The 19,065-nt window shown below is 39.6% G+C and overlaps 1 pseudogene; it reads right to left on the reverse strand.

Moving 5' to 3' along the window:
• Positions 1-799: 799 nt before the first annotated feature.
• Positions 800-18,730, reverse strand: LOC103232959 (ribosome biogenesis protein NSA2 homolog pseudogene; annotated as a pseudogene).
• Between the last annotated feature and the right edge of the window lie 335 nt (positions 18,731-19,065).

Below are 19,065 nucleotides of genomic sequence, written 5' to 3' on the forward strand. Positions count from 1 at the left end.
CTCCTGGGTTCAAGCAGTTCTTCTGCCTCAGCCTCCCGAGTAGCTGGGATTATAGGTGCCCGCCACCATGCCTGGCTAATTTTTATATTTTTAGTAGAGACGGGGTTTCACCATGTTGGCCAGGCTGGTCTCGAACTCCTGACCTCAAATGATACACCCACCTCGGTCTCCCAAAGCGCTGGGATTACAGGCATGAGCCATCTCACCCGGCCAGGATTTTACTTTATAACAAGGAGCATATGTTTACCAACCCTCTGTTCGTTCCTATACCCCCAGTGGACAAATGCATGTCTCCTTTTCTCCTATATTTCAAAGTTTACTTCTTATATCAGTTGGGTATTTTGATAAGAATGTCAGCCAGCTACCTCTGAGGTAACCAAGGGATTGAAGTTACTATGGCCACTGCCTTTTGGGACCAGATATTCCAGCATTTACCTAACTAATGCTTGCCCCTCCCAGACCAGGAAAATTAGAAGAACTAGTAATGTGTACCAGTCGTGGCCACCACAACACTTCAAGAAATTGTGAACAATCTGACCTAGGGCTTCCTGTCCTCATCCAATTTTACTCTTGGTAGCATGCTAAGAATTTATCTTTAGTCATTTCCTCACCTCTTAACCAATGTCAGATATTATGTTGAGGGAGCTCTTTTTTTTTTTTTTTTTTTTTTTTTTTTGAGACAGAGTCTCACTCTGTCGCCGAGGCTGGAATGCAGTGGTGCAGTCTTGGCTCACTGCAAGTTCCGCCTCCCGGGTTCACGCCATTCTCCTGCCTCAGCCTCCCGAGTAGCTGGGACTACAGGCCCCTGCCACCATGCCCGGCTAATTTTTTTGTATTTTTAGTAGAGATGGGGTTTCACTGTGGTCTCAATCTCCTGACCTCGTGATCCACCCGCCTCAGCCTCCCAAAGTCCTGAGATTACAGGCATGAGCCACCGTGCCTCTGGCAAGGAGCTCTCTGTACTAAGTAGCAGGGCTGTTAACCAAAGTATCTTATTTCTTGGCATGGCTAGCATGGTTTTCCCTTCATCAGTCACTGTTTGGGACTAAAAGGATTGTATACTTAATTTGGGAGAGAGTGTACAGACTTGCTTTGGAACAGTGGAGAGCTCCTTTCTTCAACCCCAACTACCTCATTCCATTTTTCATGATGAAGAGACTTAGGTTATTGTCATATAAAGCTCACCTGCTGTCTTCTAACTATGATATTCAAGGTGAACTTGAAAGAAATAATCTATCAGACCTCCAGAAGAACACATTACTTCTTTGGAATTCAAGCAAAAATTTCTCCCCAATAGTCACTGTACCCTCAAGTAAAAGCAAGAGCAGCATGGAACAATAATTTGGTCCATAAAAGCCATGTGAATCAGCTACTTAAGGAGTGGATGATATGGAAACATACAGACACATAGTGATCTAAGCAAGGCAATTCGAGATACAATGACACTACACAGGGCAAAAGTGTGCCTCAGTACTGGACCAGGCAAAATTTTCCTTCCGTATATCCTCCCCAGCTTACTCAGTGACTTAACATCCTGGGAATGCAGAGAGTTTAGGGGTGTGGAGCAGCTTCTGACCTGAAAAACCTGCTGCCCTCACCCAAGGAGAAAAGACACCAATGATACATTATGTAAATGAACCCTTAGAACTTCCTACAGATGGTGGCCATTCGGTTCTGTAAAAATCCTCCAGATACACAGGAGAAGATGGAATTGTGAAATATGGTAGTGGGGCAGGGAACATGCTCCCTTCCATTTGCAAACACTTTTAAAATTGACTACTCTCTTTTGACTTTCTGAAATCTTTTTTTTAACCATTTTAATGTTTGCAATTTACTAAATACATCTCTTGATGATTGCAGACATGTAAGGCTGTTTGGTAGTATTCACAAACATCACAGTAATGGCAGTTTTTTTTCAACTGGTTTGTAGTCCTCAATAATTATATATGAAATTGCTGTCAAACCAGTAAGACTGCATTTATCCATCCATCATTTTCAGGATTGTTGGTAACCTGGTCATATTTTTCCCAAATGACTTTGCCTCCTTGCGTCACAAGGCCCAATTCACTCACATTTACCTCAATGACAGGACCTTTGGTAATAACACCCAAAGCTGTATACAGTGGGGATGAGGGATTCTTCTTTATACCAAGTATTGGTAGACAAAAGGTGGCTTTCAGTTCAGGATGTGTTACATGGGCTTTCTTGAAACGCGAGCCCATTGGCCTGATGAGTCTTCCATATTTAGGTGATTTTCTTGTAAAGCCATCTCCAACAAAGCAGACTTTAGTAACCATCCTCTTCCATGCCGTCTTTCTCTTTCCTGTTTGAATAACTTTTAATACTTCTGTTTCTCCTTGGGCACGTACTTCAGGCAGAGGGACTTCCCATTTTCCCACTTTATCTTTTCATTTCTGTTTAATCATATTGGAAAGTACTGTAGCTCGAGATTGTCCCTCTCTGTCCAGCAGATAGGCAGGTACTGATCCCTGTGGAGTCTTTGCATCATTCTTTTGTTTGGTGTTTCTCTTTTCATGCATCTTGATAGTCTTTTTCATTTGTATTTTCTCAGCATGGTGCTGTTTATGGTAAAGCTTAGCCTTCAGACCATCATTTTCTTTGCCTTCTTTGAACGTTAGTGAGCCTCTTGACTTTCCTTTTTTCTCTTTTTCTCATGGTAATCTAAACGGTACCCATAGCGTTTACAGTGTAATTCAGTATATTCGTTCTGTGGTATGGTGATGGCCGCAGAGCTGCCAGTAGCAGCCTCTAGGGTGCAAAAACGCTCTCAGTTTTCAGGTCTCAGAGACCCACGAGCTGATGCCGTGCAGTCCTCTCTGAAATCTTTTTTTTTTTTTTTTTTTTTTTTAGATGGAGTTTTGCTCTTGTTGCCCAGGCTAGAGTGCAGTGGCATGGTCTCGGCTCACCACACCCTCCGTCTCCCGTGTTCAAGCGATTCTCCTGCCTCAGCCTCCCAAGTAGCTGGGATTACAGGCATGTGCCACCATGCCTGGCTAATTTTGTATTTTTAGTAGAAACGGGGTTTCCCATGTTGGCCAGGCTGATCTTGAACTCCTGACCTCAGGTGATCTGCCCGCCTTGGCCTCCCAAAGTGCTGGGATTATAGGCATGAGCCACCATGCCTGGCCTACTCTCTGAAATCTTAAAGCAACATAGGGTACATGTGTAGGGACAAGTCTTGCTGAGTGGAGAGGAGGCAGAGACAGGGCCAGCAAATGGTTTCTGGAAAAGGCAGGCAGAACTATGAAGTTTGGGGAAAAGAAGTAGGCCATTGTAACAACAGCTATTCTCATATTATTGGAAATCTGGTAGACTACATATGGGCAAATTTGCATGTTAGGAAGAGGAATAAACTAATAGTTTTCAATTTCATTTGCTCCACAAGAACTTTAAAGACTATGGGCATAGGACTGTGAGGCACTGTGGGAGAACTAAATAATAGCTTATATTTATGAGCACTTACTATATTCCTGGCATGGTACTAGGTGCTTTATATGCTTTTTTTTTCTCTCTCTTTTGAGATGGAGTCTCGCTTTGTTGCCCAGGCTGGAGTGCAGTGGCACGATCTTGGCTCACTGCAATGTCCGCCTTCTGGGTTCAAGCGATTCTCCCATCTCAGCCTCCCAAGTAGCTGGAATTACAGGCACCCACCATCATGCCCAGCTGATTTTTGTATTTTTGTAGAGACGGGGTTTCACCATGTTGGACAGGCTAGTCTTGAACTCCTGACCTCAGGTGATCCTTTTGCCTTGGCCTCCCAAAGTGTTGGGATTATAGGCGTGAGCCACTGCACCTGGCCTATATGCATTATTTCATTCGATCCTCACGACAACCCTTATGAGGTAGGTATTGTTGTCTCCCATTTTACAGATGATTCTAAGGCATAGGAAGGTTAAGAGACCTGTCCAAGGTCACAGCTAGTGTCAGAGACAGGATTCAGTCCTATGCCCTCAGGCTCCAGAGCTTACACTCTTTATCATGGCACAAGCCTCTACGTCCTTTTAGGTCCTTTGTGAAAACATTTTAATATGTTAGTGGTTTCAGCAGTATTTTCTGAGCTATGGTTGGTTCATCCCAAACATTTTTTCCCCCTAAACACTCCTTATCAGGAGGCACTACTGAATTCTCTCTAGAGCGAGAAGTCCTAAAAAGCCTGGGATGAAAGCTGAGCATATGCTCACATGTATTTGTAGATTCGTACTGGGATAGTGAGGAGAAGGATGGTAGAGGGGCCCCATTTTCTTTCTAGTTTCAGGACATTAACTCCTGTATGCTCTTCCTTACACACCTTTCAAACCGTGGTTGTGGGAAGAAAACTGGAGAGAGCAGTTCCTACTAAGGGTTGTATGAATTCTGACTCCAGGAACAACCAGTCAGGCCAGTGCTGAAGCCTATTCCCTTCCACTTCATCTTGCCAGCACTGCTCTTACTCCTGCTAAGAAGCTGACTTCTAGTCCTAGAGCAGGCCAAGGGAAGTGGACAGTAGAGAATAATGCCCCTCCCTAGAGCCTAGGTCAACCTTCAGTGCCCTTTCAGCTAGCCCCTTCATGCCTGCACCTCATATGGTCATGGTCCTTAACATTACAGAGTTTATTGTCATGTTCCAGGTTGAGGGTGGGGCAGGCATCTGTTGGGTAGGGTACTCATCAGGACTTTCCATCTAAGCCCATGGGGCTTTATATCTAGGAAATTCTTTAGTACATTATCAGCTGACTCTATCCTGCGAAATACTTACCTACTTAAGAGTGGGAACCCTTGTTCTCTGAAGCCTTTGCTATTGGGCTGTCTTACTATCTTCAGAGGACACACATGTCCATAATCTTACTATGTCTTTCCTCCTGAAGGATTGGCACAATCAGTCACACACTTTAGACCATAGAGGCCCTGGGGTACATAGCAGAAATATGTTGAGTCTTGGCAAAAGAAAGTACACTGTGTGAAACTAGCAAGCAGTGAGGCCAGCCTATGTGGGATATGTGAACTAAGTATGAAAAGAACACACATTCCGGCCGGGCATGGTGGCTCACACTTGCAATCTCAGCACTTTGGGAGGCCGATGTAGGCAGATCACCTGAGCTCAGGAGTTCGAGACCATCCTGGGCAACATGGTAAAACTCTGTCTCTACTAAAATACAACAAATTAGCTGGGCATGGTGGCACATGCCTGTACTCACAGCTACTTGGGAGGCTGAGGCATGAGAATCACTTGAGCCCAGGAGGCAGAGGTTGCAGTGAGCTGAGATCCATGCCACTATACTCCAGCTTGGGCTACAGAGTGAGACTCCATTTCAAACACACACACACACACACAAATGCACACACTCCATGCATGAAAATAATATCTGAATAGCACTTTATAATATGAAAAGCACATTTACCCACATTATCTGTTACCAATGCATCATTGTTAGGATAAGCCCTCTGAGTTGTACACATGGATTTGCATTGTTTTAACATTCAATTCACCAAGGATTAAGCTTTTATTTTTTGCCAAGAAAACCTATATGGATATCTCAAAATGCTGTGTAGATCCTGAAAGACTTAAAAATGAATTCCATATACCTAGTGTAAGAGATGTGGGAGATAAACAGGTACTCTCACACATTATTGGTATGAGTGTAAGATATTGATGTACATTTTGAAAGGTGATTTGTTAATATTTGTGAAAATTAAATTGACATACATTGTGTCTCAGAATTTTAAGCTCCAGAAAATTTTCCTATGGAAACATAGTCACAATTACACAAAGAGTTATGCATAGGGGTGTTCATTGCCCCTTTATTTATAATGGTGAAAAACTGGTAACTTAAATTTTCATCTATGGGGAAATGACTAAACTCTAACAGTTCCATAATTGGAATACTATCTACCCATTAAGAGGAATGTGGTAGCTGCATACAGAAAGTGCTGAATGAAAACATAAGGGACAGGTCAGGTGTGGTGGCTCACGCCTGTAATCCCAGCACTTTGGGAGGCCAAGGCAGGAGGATTGCTTGAACTTAGGAATCTGAGATCAGCCTTGGCAACAGAGCAAGACCGCGACTCTACTAAAAAGAAAAAGAAAAATCAGTCAGGCATGGTGTTGTGTACCTGTAGTCCCAGCTACTTGGGAGGCTGAGGTAGGAGGATAACTTGAGCTCAGATTGAGGCTGCAGTGAGCCATGATCGCACCACTGCACCCCAGACTGGGCGACACAGCAAGACCCTGTCTTAAAAATTAAAAAAAAAAAATTTTAAGTGACAAAAGCAAGTTAAAGAATAAAATATGTAAGATGAGGCTATAAAGAATCATTCAAAATTTGGAAGCAAGGATGAGACAGGAAGAATAAGGACTACCCCCGCTTAAGATCTCCATATCCTGCTCCTCAGAACCTGTGAATATGTTATGTTACATAGCTGGGGAAATTAAGGTTGCAAATCAGTTTACCTTGAAATAGGGGGGTTACCTTGAAATAGGGGGTTACCTTGAATTATCCAGGTGTGCTTGATGTAATCACAAGGATCCTTATAAGAGAGAAGGTGATGTGAAGATGGAGGCAGAGAGATTTGAAGATGCTATGCTGTTGATTTTAAAGATGGAGGAAGAGACCACAAACCAAGGAATGCGAGAAAGCAGCTTCAGAAGCTGGAAAAGCATGGAAACTTTCTCTCATAGAACCTACAAAAGGAACATGGCCCTTCTGACATGTTGATTTCAGCCTTGTGAAACAGATTTCTAACTTCTGATCTCCAGAAATGTTGAGAGAATAAATGTGTGTTGTTTTAAGCCACCTAGTTTTCCGTAATTTGTTACAGCAGTACTAGGAAACTAATACAGAAAGAAAGATGACTACTTGATGCTTTAATGTCATGTTAAGATAATTTTTTTAACAGGCCTCTCTGAGTGTGATCTGACTCTGTAGGTCTAGATAATTGCAATTTAACACAGTTGATGAGAGTCCAGTCATTTTACAATTCTGTAAAACTGGCAAGATGCAGTGACTTTGTTTTCTGTCCACCTAAAGAAGACACCACAGGGAGAAGGGGAGGGATGAATAAGTGGAGCATAGAGGATTTTTAGGGCAGTGAAATTACTCTGTATGATACTACATTGGTGGGTACATATCATTATATACGTGTCCAAACCCATAGAATGTACAACATCAAGAGTGAACCTTAATGTAAACTATGAACTTTGGGTGATTATGATGTGTCAATGTATCTTCATCAATTGTAACAAATGCACAACTCTGATGAGGGATGTTGATGAAGAGCGAGGCTATGTACTTGCAGGGGAGGGGATATATTGGAAAATCTTCCTACCTTCCTCTTAGTTTTGCTGTGAACCTAAAACTGCTCTTAAAAATAGTCTTTTTTAAAAGAAAAACCTGGAATATAACATTATTGGATGGAACAATCAATCAATTATATTAATATTGACAATTGATTTAATAGAACTGTCTTGGCTCTAAAATTGTAATTTTAAATGCATCTTTATAGAAATAAAACTATATATTAAACTATATGTTCATTAAGTTATTTTTTAAAAGACACCACTATTTTGGTTCTTATTGCCCTGTAGAACATTAACCAGCTTTGATTCTAATTTAGCAATCTTATTTTAGCATTCCTTTGGTGTTTTTACTGACTATATGTAAAATACCAGTTTTCATATCCTCTTTTGAGTTGGCTGCCACCTTACTGGTTTCCTCCTCAATGAGTTAAATAAATCTTTGATACATACAAATTATCTATTTGTATGAAACTTATATTTCTTTGTTTTAGAATTATTTTGAGAATCATATGTTAACAATGATCCCATTTTTGTAAAATACAAAACCAACAATATGGGGGTGGGGGTAGAGGAAAATGTTTCAAGCTCTTTTCAGCAGTTCTCTGTTTTGGGAAGGTGGGAGAGATTACTAGAGATTTCTCTTGTGTTTAGTGTTTTGCAACATTTAGATTTTGTATAAATTTACATGATATTTGTAATCAGAAAAATACATTGCTTTAAAAAGTAAGTATGTATGAAAATGATTCACAAACAGTGTGTACCCTCAACAAGTTTAAGATCTGGCTAAAGATAGAGACATGCTTCATTCAACTACATAGAAATACAAGGCCAGTTATGATAGGTGCCTTCAAAGGAAGGGGACTATCATCTGTTGAGTGCTTATGAGATACCAAGAGCCATCTTGGATCATTAATATAGATTCATTTTACCATCACAATGACTCTGTGAGTTAGATTCTATCTCTTTTTCCTATGAAAAAGCTGAAGCTGAGAGTAACTTGCCCACAGTCACACAACTACTAAGACAAAGAGCCAGAATTTAAGCCCTGGTCTTATTCCAAAGCTCATATTCTTTCCATTTTACTGTACTACCTCCCATAGATGCTGGGACCCATGGTCTGGACTGGGTAGGACTGAAGTCAGTGAGCATTTTATACTCATTGTTGGCTCTTTAAATGGGGGCAGATCTATTCACACATCACATAGAAAACAAGCAAAAGACCTCTATTTCTAATATCTATCCAAACCAGTTTATGGCTTAGCCTACTCTATATGGTTCCCTGCCCTCCACGTGCTTATATTCTTTACTTTGGGCTCCAGGCCTTCTTCCTTTCCTGACCCGTTTGGCTCTGCTTCTCTGGTTTACCAGCTTCTACCTGCCTCACTTGATTTTCCAACTTGCTCTTCTCCATTGGATTGGCTCACTTACCCATAAGACATTCCTTCTGCCAGCCTCAACCCCCAGGTATCAACACCTGCTGGACAAGCTTCCCTGTCTCCCAGCCAGGAGAGTAGGATTAAACAGGCATAGCCAGGTCAGAAAACTTAAACTTACCTGGGAGTGGCATGGAAGAATCATGTGTTTAGGGGGCCAAGCCAGGAATTCGCACCAGAACAGGAAAGCAGGAACTTATTTAATTAAGAATGAAGTTGAAAGGTTTTTAATTTTAATGAAGTCCAGCTTATCAATTATTTCATGGATCATACCTTTGGTGTTGTATCTAAAAGGTCATCATCATATCCAATGTCATCTAGATTTTCTCCTATGTTATCTTCTAGGAGTTTTACCATTTTGTGTTTTACATTTAAGTCTCTGATCCATTGCGAGTTAATTTTTTGAAGGGTGTAAGGTCTGGTTTGTTTGTTTGTTTGTTTGTTTTTTCATGTATATGTCTGGTTATTCCAGTACTATTTGTTGAAAAGACCATCTTTGCTCCATGGTGTTGCATTTGCTCCTTGCCAAACATCAGTTGACTATTTATGTGAGTCTATTTCTGGGCCATCTCTACTGTCTCATTGATCTATTTTTCTGCCCTTTCACCAATACTACACAGTCTTGATTACTGTAGCTTTATAGTAAGTCTTGAAATTTGGTAGTGTCAGTCTCTTTGTTCTTCCCTTCCAATATCGAGTTGGCTATTCTGGGCCTTTTGCCTCTCCATAAATACTTTAGAATCAGTTTATTGATATCCACAAAATAATTTGCTCGGATTTTGATTGGGATTGTATTCAAGCTATCAAAGAATTTGGGAAGAACTGACAGCTTGACAATATTGATTCTTCTCATCCATGAATATGGACTATTTCTTCATTTATTTAGTTATTATTTGATATCTTCCATCAAAGTTTTGTAGTCTTCTTTATATAGAACTTGTACATATCTTGAATCTATATTAATGATCCAAGATGGCTCTTGGTATCTCATAAACACTCAACAGATGATAGTCCCCTTCCTTTGAAGGCACCTATCATAACTGGCCTTGTATTTCTATGTAGTTGAATGAAGCACGTCTCTATCTTTAGCCAGATCTTGAACTTGTTGAGAGTACACACTGTGTGTGAATCATTTTCATACATACTTACTTTTTAAAGCAATGTATTTTTCTGATTACAAATATCATGTAAATTTATACAAAATCTAAATGTTGCAAAACACTAAACACAAGAGAAATCTCTAGTAATCTCTCCCACCTTCCCAAAACAGAGAACTGCTGAAAAGAGCTTGAAACATTTTCCTCTACCCCCACCCCCATATTGTTGGTTTTGTACTTTACAAAAATGGGATCATTATTAACATATGATTCTCAAAACAATTCTAAAACAAAGAAATATAAGTTTCATACAAATGGAGAATTTGTATGTATCAAAGATTTATTTAACTCACTGAGGAGGAAACCAGTAAGGTGGCAGCCAACTCAAAAGAGGATATGAAAACTGGTATTTTACATATAGTCAGTAAAAACACCAAAGGAATGCTAAAATAAGATTCCTAAATTAGAATCAAAGCTGGTTAATGTTCTACAGGGCAATAAGAACCAAACTAGCGGTGTCTTTTAAAAAATAATTTAATGAATATATAGTTCATTAAATACTTAAGTATTTTATTTTAGACAGTGTTAATGTAAATGTGCATATGAAAAGATATTTGACATCATATGTCATTAAGGAATTGCAAATTAAAACAACAGGATACTACTACACACCTGTTAGAATGTCCAAAATCCAAAACACTGATTAATACCAAATGCTGATGAGGATGTAGAGCAACAGGAACTCCAGTTCATTGAAGGTGGGAATAAAAATGGTACAGCCAGTTTGGAAGACAGTTTGGTAGTTTCTTACAAAACTAAATATACTCTTACCATACAATCCAGCAATCATGCTCCTTGATAATGTATTATAAATTTTAAATTCTACTTGTTCATTGCTGGTATATAGGAAAGCAATTAATTTTTGTATATTAATTTTGTATCCTGCAACCCTGCTATAATTGTTTATTAGTTCCAGTTCCAGCAGTTTTTTGTCAACTATTTCAGATTTTCTGCATAGAAAATTATGTTAACTACAAAGACACTTTTCTTTCTTCCCAATCCATATACAGTGTATTTCCTTTCTTGTTTTATTGCATTAGCTAGGACTTCCAATATGTTGGAATGCAGTGCTGAGATGAAACATTCTTTCCTTTTTTTGTTGTTTGTTTTTTTGTTTTTTGCCTTGTTTCTGATCTTGGCAGAAAGCTCCAAGATTCTTACCATGAAGTATGATGTTAGTTGTGGGGTTTTTTTTGTTTAATACATTTTCTTTATCAAGTTGAGGAAATTCCCCTCCATTCCTAGTTTTTCAAGCATTTTTATCATGAATGGATGTTAGATTTTGTCGACTTTTTTCTATATCTATTAATAGGATCATATGGTTTCTATTTAGTGCGTTCATATGATGAATTACATTAATTGATTTATAAAGATAGAACAGACTTTCATTCTTGGGATGAATCCCACTTGTTCTTGATGTATTATCCTTTTTTATGTTGTTGGATTAAATTTCCTAATACTTCGTTAAGAATTTTTGCATCTATGTTCATGAGAGGTATTTGTCTGTCATTTTCTTGTAATGTTTTGTCTGGACTTGGTATTACGATAATGCTGGCCTCTTAAAATAAGTTGGGAATTGTTTCATTCTTTTCCACTTTCTGGAAAAGGTTATAGGGAGTTGGTATCATTTTAGATCTTTCATTTCTAATATATGCATATAATGCCATAATTTTTCCCCTCAGCACTGCTTTTACTGCATTGCACAAATTTTGATAAGATGCATTTTAATTTTCATTTAGTTCAAAATATGTTTTAATTTCTAGACTTAATCTAGACTTATTCTTTGACCTGTGAGTTATTTAGAACTGTATTGTTGAATTTCCAAATATCTGGGAACTTTTCAGCTATCTTTCTGTTACTGATTTCTAGCTTAATGTCTTTTTGGTCTGAGAATGCATTTTGTATGATTTCTATTCTTTTAAATGTGTTGAGTGTATTTTATCATCCAAAATGTGATATCTTTTTTTTTTTTTTCAGATGAAGTTTTTCGCTCTTGTTGCACAGGCTGGAGTGCAATGGCGCAATCTCAGCTCACTGCAACCTCCACCTCCCGGGTTCAAGCAATTCTCCTGCCTCAGCCTCCCAAGTAGCTGGGATTACAGGCATGTGCCACCACACCCAGCTACTTTTGTATTTTTAGTAGAGACAAGGTTTCACCATGTTGGTCAGGCTGGTCTTGAACTCCTGACCTCAGGTGATCCTCACCTTGGCCTCCTAAAGCGTTGGGATTACAGGTGTGAGCCACCATGCCTGGCCTCAAAATGTGGTATCTTGATGAATGTTCCATGTGCACTTAGCAGAATATATTCTGCTGCTGTTGGGTGAAGTGTTTTGTAAATGTTATTAGGTCAAGTTGGTTGATAGTACTGTTAAGGTCATCTGTATCCTTACTAATGTTCTATCTGATCTTTAAATTACTGAAAGAGGGGTATTGAAATCTCTCACTTGTAGATTTTTCTGTTTCTCGTATCAGTTTTACTAGTTTTCTTTCATGGATTTTTAGGCTCTGATGTTGCATGCATGTTTAGGATGGTATGTCTTCCTGGGGAATTGACCATTTTATTATTATGTAATGCCTCTTTGGTTCAAAGACTGTTTTTTTCTGAAATTAACATGGCTACTACAGTTTTATTTTGCTTAGTGTTTACATGGTATATCTTCATTCTTTAATTTTTAACCTAAGTCTTTATATGTAAAGTGAATTTCTTATAGACTGCTTACATTTGGGGCTTTTTCTCCCATTATTCTTTCTTTATTATTTACACTTATGATACATGATATATACACACATATGTATATAGATAGATACATACACACACAACAATGGCACCGACTTTGGTGTACATCAGAGTTACTTAAGGAGCTCATTAAAAATGGCCGGGTGCGGTGGCTCACGCCTGTAGTCCCAGCACTTTGGGAGGCCAAGGCAGGCAGATCACGAGGTCAGGAGATTGAGACCATCCTGGCTAACATGGTGAAACCCCGTCTCTACTAAAAATACAAAAAAATTAGCTGAGTGTGGTGGCACGCACCTGTAGTCCCAGCTACTCAGGAGGCTGAGGCAGGAGAATCGCTTGAACCCGGGAGGCAGAGGTTGCAGTGAGCTGAGATTGCACCATTGCACTCCAGCCTGGGTGACAGAGTGAGACTCCATCTCAAAAAAAAAAAAAAAAAAAAAAAAAAAAAAAGGAGATTGTGAAGCTAAATTCTCAAACCCCCATTCCCCTTAAGGTGTTTTTATACATATCATAGATTCAGTCTTTGAAAACCTGTAGGACATACATTCTTTTTTTTCTTTTTTTAAATTTTATAGAAGCTAGGTCTCGCTATGTTGCCCAGGCTGGTCTCGAACTCCTTAGCTCAAACGAGCCTCCCACCTCGGCCCTGCAAAGTGCTGGGATTTTAGGTGTGAGCCACGTGCCCTACCAGTACATACATTCTTAACATGATATCAAATATTGAATTATGGATATGATCATTCTTTATTACTTGGGGACAAGAAAAAGTAATTGACAAAGACAACTGAGATTTTGAGTCCAGGTAGCTTGGAGAGGAAAGGTAATATTAGTGAAAAAATAAGGACTGGGGTTGGGTGTGATGGCTCACACCTGTAATCCCAGAACTTTGGGAGGCCAAGACAGGAGGATCACTTGAGCCCAGGAGTTTGAGACCAGCCTGGGCAACATAGTGAGGCCCCATCTCTACAAAAAATAAAAATTATCCCTGACTAATGGTTCCCACCTGTAGTCCCAGCTACTCCGGAGGCTGAGGTAGGAGGATCACTTGAGCACAGGAGGTTGAGACTGCAGTGAGCTGAGATTGTGCCTCCCAAAGTGCAGGGATAACAAGCATGAGCCACTGCACCCGGCCAATTCTTTCAGTTTTGTTTTTCTTTTCCAAGATTATTTTGGCTATTTGGGGTCTTTTGCAGTTCCATTTAAAATTTACAATCATGTTTTCCATTTCTGCAAAAATGATGGCTGAGATTTTGATAGGGATTGCACTGAATCTATAGATCACTTTGAGTAGTATTGTCATCTTAATATCAAATCTTCCAATTCATAAACATGGGATATTTTTCAATTTATTTAGGTCTTCTTTAATTTCTTTCAACAACATTTTATAATTTTCATTGTACAAGTCTTGCCCTTCCTTGGTTTAATTTATTCCTAGGTATTTATTATTTTTCATGCTGTTGGAAATGAAATTGTTTCCTTAATTTCACTTTTACATTGCTTCTAGTTCACAGAAACACAACTGAATTTTTGTGCTGATCTTACACAGCACAACAGGTTACAACCTGTAACTTTGTTTGTTTATTAGTTCGAATTGTGTTTGTGGATTCTTTAGAAGTTTCCTTATATAAGATCAAGTCATCTGTGAATCATTTTGCTTCTTCCTTTTCAGTTTGGATGGGCTTTCTAAATTTCTCTCTCTCTTTTTTGAGACAGGGTCCCACTCTGTCACCCAGGCTGGAGTGCAGTGGCACCATTTCGGCTCACTGTATCCTCTGCCTCTCAGGCTCCAGTGATCCTCCCGCCTCAGCCTCTCAAGAGGCTGGGACTACAGGCACGTGCCACGACACCCAGCTAGCTTTTGTATTTTTAGTAGAGATGGAGTTTCACCATGTTGGCCAGGCTGGTCTGGAACTCCTGACCTCAAGCGATCTGCCTGCCTTGGCCTCCCAAAGTGCTGGGATTACAGGTATGAGCCACCACACCCAGCCTGTTCTTAGTATTCTCTTAAGACAGTTTATTTAAAATCTTTCACTAGTAATTCCACTACCTGGGCTTCCTCAGGAGCAGTTTCATTCATTTCTTTATTCTTGTGTGTGTGGGCCATGCTTTCTTGTTTCTTTGCATGTTTCATAATTTTTTCATAATTTTCTTGTAGAAAGCTGGATATTTTGAGTATTAAAAGTTGGAACTCTGGAACTCGGATTCTTCTCTATTGCAGGACTTTTGTTTCTGCTTGTGGATTGTTGTTTGTTTAGTGACTTTTCTAAACTACTTGTTAAAGTCTGATTTCTTTGCTACGTGTGGCCATGAAGTCTGTGTTCCATTAGCTTAGTGGTCAGCAAGCGTTTTGATGAAGTTTTCTTCTTAATGCCAGGAGTCAAAAAAAAAAAAAAAAAAGAAAGAAAGAAAGAAAGAAAAGAGAAAAAGAAACTAATGCTCTTCCAAGCCCTGTAGATTGACTCTTTTTGGGGAGTAGTGCTTTAATGCTTAGCCAGCACATTTGCAACTGTGCCTCAGGCTTCATGTCCTGCTTGTGTGGAGTCCGATGATGGTCAGCCACCAGCTTAAGGTTCTCTCAAACCTTTACAGAGTATGTGTTCAACCCTGGGCATGTGCATGGCCTTCTCGTTTTTTTGGTTTAGGTGGGAGCTTTTGAAATCCATTATTCCCCTAGTTATCTTCTTTCCTAGCCTCCTCCTTCCCATTCTTTTCAGTCTATTGCTTGTCCTAACTGCTATCTCTTGCCAAAGCTGCTGTGATCAATACCTTTGCCTTGAAATGCTTTTGGCAGATCTGCCCCAGACCTTGGAACATTTCAAGTCAGTTGAAAAAAAAAAAAAAAAAAGGGGGAAGCCCTCGCACCCTTCCTTCAGGGAGTCACCAGACAGGTCAAAATACACATCCACAATTCTTTGAGAACAGGTCTGTGTTGTTTCCTCTGGCGAAAGCAACTTGCACCAAGAATGTAGGCTGCTATTTTCATAGGTGCCACTGATCTGTTGAGTGAGGACAGCAGACAGGCAATTTTAAATGCTAAAGTCTTCAATTATTACAATGTAGCAGCTTCTTTCTTCATTAAGCTTTCCCTTGGTTGGTGGTAAAGTGTTAACTAGATTCCAGAGTATTGCTAAAGTTGCTTCTGACAGTTTGACAGCTTATTAGTTACCTGTATGGAGGACAGAACCCTGGAATTATCTACTCCACCATTTTTAGTGACCTCAACTTTTAATTTTTTGTAAGGACAACAGTGTCACTCTTAACATGCCTGAGCCAAAAGCAGATGTCTCTTCATTATTTTTATGCACAAATTGTCTTATCATTGGCCAGTATCCTCTCCAAAGTGGTTCCTTGTTTTTTTGACAGAATCCCAGTAATCCTTGATAGCTTCCTTGCTTTCTGCTGCAATATGTCCTGGGCTCATCTCATACATTTACTGACCCCGACCTGGATAGCAGTTTCTCCAAAGGACTCTGACTCCTGACTCCTTTCAGTGGGAAATGGTATTGAAAGATCAAAGGCTGGGTGCTAAAGGTATTTTTTTGCTGTTGAGTTGTCATTGCTTCTAGGCTTTTCAGTGGAAAGAACTAGGAAAAACATATATATATATATATATATATATATATATATATATATATATATATATATATATGTTCCATATATGTGTTCCATATATATATATGTGTGTGTTCCATATATATGTTCCATATATATATATATATATATATATATATATATATATATTTTTTTTTTTTTTTAAGACAGAGTCTTGCTCTGTCGCTGTCGCCCAGGCGGGAATGCAGTAGTGTGATTTCAGGTCACTGCAACCTCCACCTCCCCAGTTCAAGCGATTCTCTTGCCTCAGCCTCCCGAGTAGCCAGGACTACAGGCACGTGCCACTACACCCGGCTAATTTTTGTATTTTTTGGTAGAGACAGGTTTCACCATGTTGGCCAGGCTAGTCTCGAACTCCTGACCTCATGTGGTCCACCTGCCTCCGCCTCCCAAAGTGCTGGGATTATAGGTGTGAGCCACCGCATTTGGCCGAAAAAGATATTTTTAAACGTGAAAAATATAATGAGTTTATTAAGCTATTTCCAATTCAAATGTAATGGTACAGGGTTTTGCCCAATATCTTTATCTTGTACTTGTGTCTTTTTTTTTTTTTTTTTTTTGAGACAGAGTCTCATTCTGTCGCCCAGGCAGATCGCAGTGGCGCGATCTCAGCTCACTGCAACCTCCGCCTCCTGGGTTCACGCGATTCTCCTGCCTCAGCCTCCCGAGTAGCTGGGATTACAGGCACACACCACCACGCCCAGCTAATTTTTTGTGTATTTTTAGTAGAGACAGGATTTCACTATGTTGGCCAGACTGGTCTCGAACTCCTGACCTCGTGATCCACCCGCCTCGGCCTCCCAAAGTGCTGGGATTACAGGCGTGAGCCACCGCACCCAGCGTACTTGTGTCTTTTTTCTCTTACCATGACAATCTTTGTTTCTAAGTATATTAACCTCATACTTATTTGCTTAATTCTAAACAAACCAATAATAATTTAAAAATAACAATACCAATTTTACTATTAACATTAAGACTATGGAAATCAGTTTAAGATTTCTTTGTGGTTCATTTTGTCCTTAGATCATATATCATTAGGGATGTATGTTCAAAATATTGTTTTAAAGTAATTTGAAGGTATTCTATTTGTACGATTATGCCACCTACTTGACATATAGTGAGGTTCGTTTGTTTCAGTTTGTTTTCAGTTTTTAGGGACTGATTCTTATTTTCCTTTTGAGTTAATATTATTAAAAATTTTTTTAGTAATTTTTTTTACATAGGGTGTCACTCTGTCTCCCAGGCTGGAGTACAGTGGCACAATCACGGCTCGCTGCAGCCTCAAACTCCTGGGCTCAAGCAGTCCTCCTGCTGCAGCCTCCTAAAATGCTGGTATTACAGGCATGAGCCACTGTGCCTGGTCACTTCATTTTATATTTAATTATGCTTCCAAAGATGAAACTAGCTAACAAGATACATCCAGAGAAATTTAGCTTCTGTTCCTATTACTTCATCCTGTTCCCTCCTTCCCCCAGTTTTGTAAGATTATGGTTCACACTTTTAATGTTTCTTATTTAAAAATATAAGCAAATATATATAGAGCCATACATGTATGTGTATATTTCCCTTCTTGTACACAAAAGATGATACATGATAAAAACTGTTCTTTACCTTGACTGTTTTCACTTCATACATCAAGAGATCATTCCATGTGAATATATGAGGATTATTTTCAGTCCTCTTTACAACTGTGTATTACTCCATTATGTGGTTGTATTGAGTTTTTTAGTCTTTTAGCATTGTCAATAATGCCAATAAATAGCACTGGGCATATGTTATTCTGCATTTTTTCCAGTATGTCTTTGGACTAGATTCCAAGAAGTGAGATTGCTCTATGTATTGACAAGTTCCCCTCCAAATGGGCTATACCATTTTGCATTCCCAGCAGCAATGTGTGAGAGAATCCAGGCCTTCCGACATCTTTCCACAGAGCTAGTGTGGACCAAATTGGTAACTCTGGGTTTTACGGCCTGGGAGAGACCTCACCTCCCTCAGTACTCACCCCACAGAGATATACCACAGCTCACATCCTATTATTTTCCCTATTACATACCCTGTGCTTAAAACAAATGGGTTGCCTAGCAGGAATGAGCAACCCTTCGTGGCAAGCCTTGTCTTGTTATGAGCCACTTCTCAAGTTTGCCTGGCTGCCTGTGGCTGAGGAAGGTTCTGAAACACGTTAAACAGCCCTGACAGCCTGATTGCTAATGAGTCTACATTGTCAGCTGCCTACACTAACCAAGTGATCTTGCCCATGAACCTGCGTCTGGAGGGTATAACCCAGTATACACAAGGCAGAATGGAACATCAAATGTTCATCTTTCTGCTTCTCTGAAGTACTTGCTTTCTGTTCATTATTACCAACATTGAAATAGACCCAGTGGAGGTCCCACAAGACAGACCCATCACTGTTTTCGTTGTTGATCTTTCACCTGTGGGGCTGGCCTTCCCTTCCATTCGCTGCCTCTCCTTGTGTCTCCTTGGAGCTCTCGCCATCTTGTGGCAGGTCAGCAGGCTTCAGAACGGAAATGTCGACTTTTCCTAAGTGTGAAGAAAATCAAATCCAAACTCCTTACCATGCTATACTGTATGTGTGCAATGTATACTGTTTATAATTTGCTTCAAAATGCTTCAGTATCAGCTGTGTGATATACCTTATTTCATCTATTCTAAAATGCGTATCTTTTTCACTTTTAATCACCTCTGAAATTAGGATGAATTTTACCATTAATAATATGTCATAATTTAATTGACAGCAAATTTTCTTTCTGGGTGCAGAAAAGAATGATGAGTCTTACAACCTATGACATTTTGGATTCATGAATTAATTA

The sequence above is a fragment of the Chlorocebus sabaeus genome, chromosome X (genome assembly GCF_047675955.1).
Source record: "Chlorocebus sabaeus isolate Y175 chromosome X, mChlSab1.0.hap1, whole genome shotgun sequence".
Classification (NCBI taxonomy): domain Eukaryota; kingdom Metazoa; phylum Chordata; class Mammalia; order Primates; family Cercopithecidae; genus Chlorocebus; species Chlorocebus sabaeus.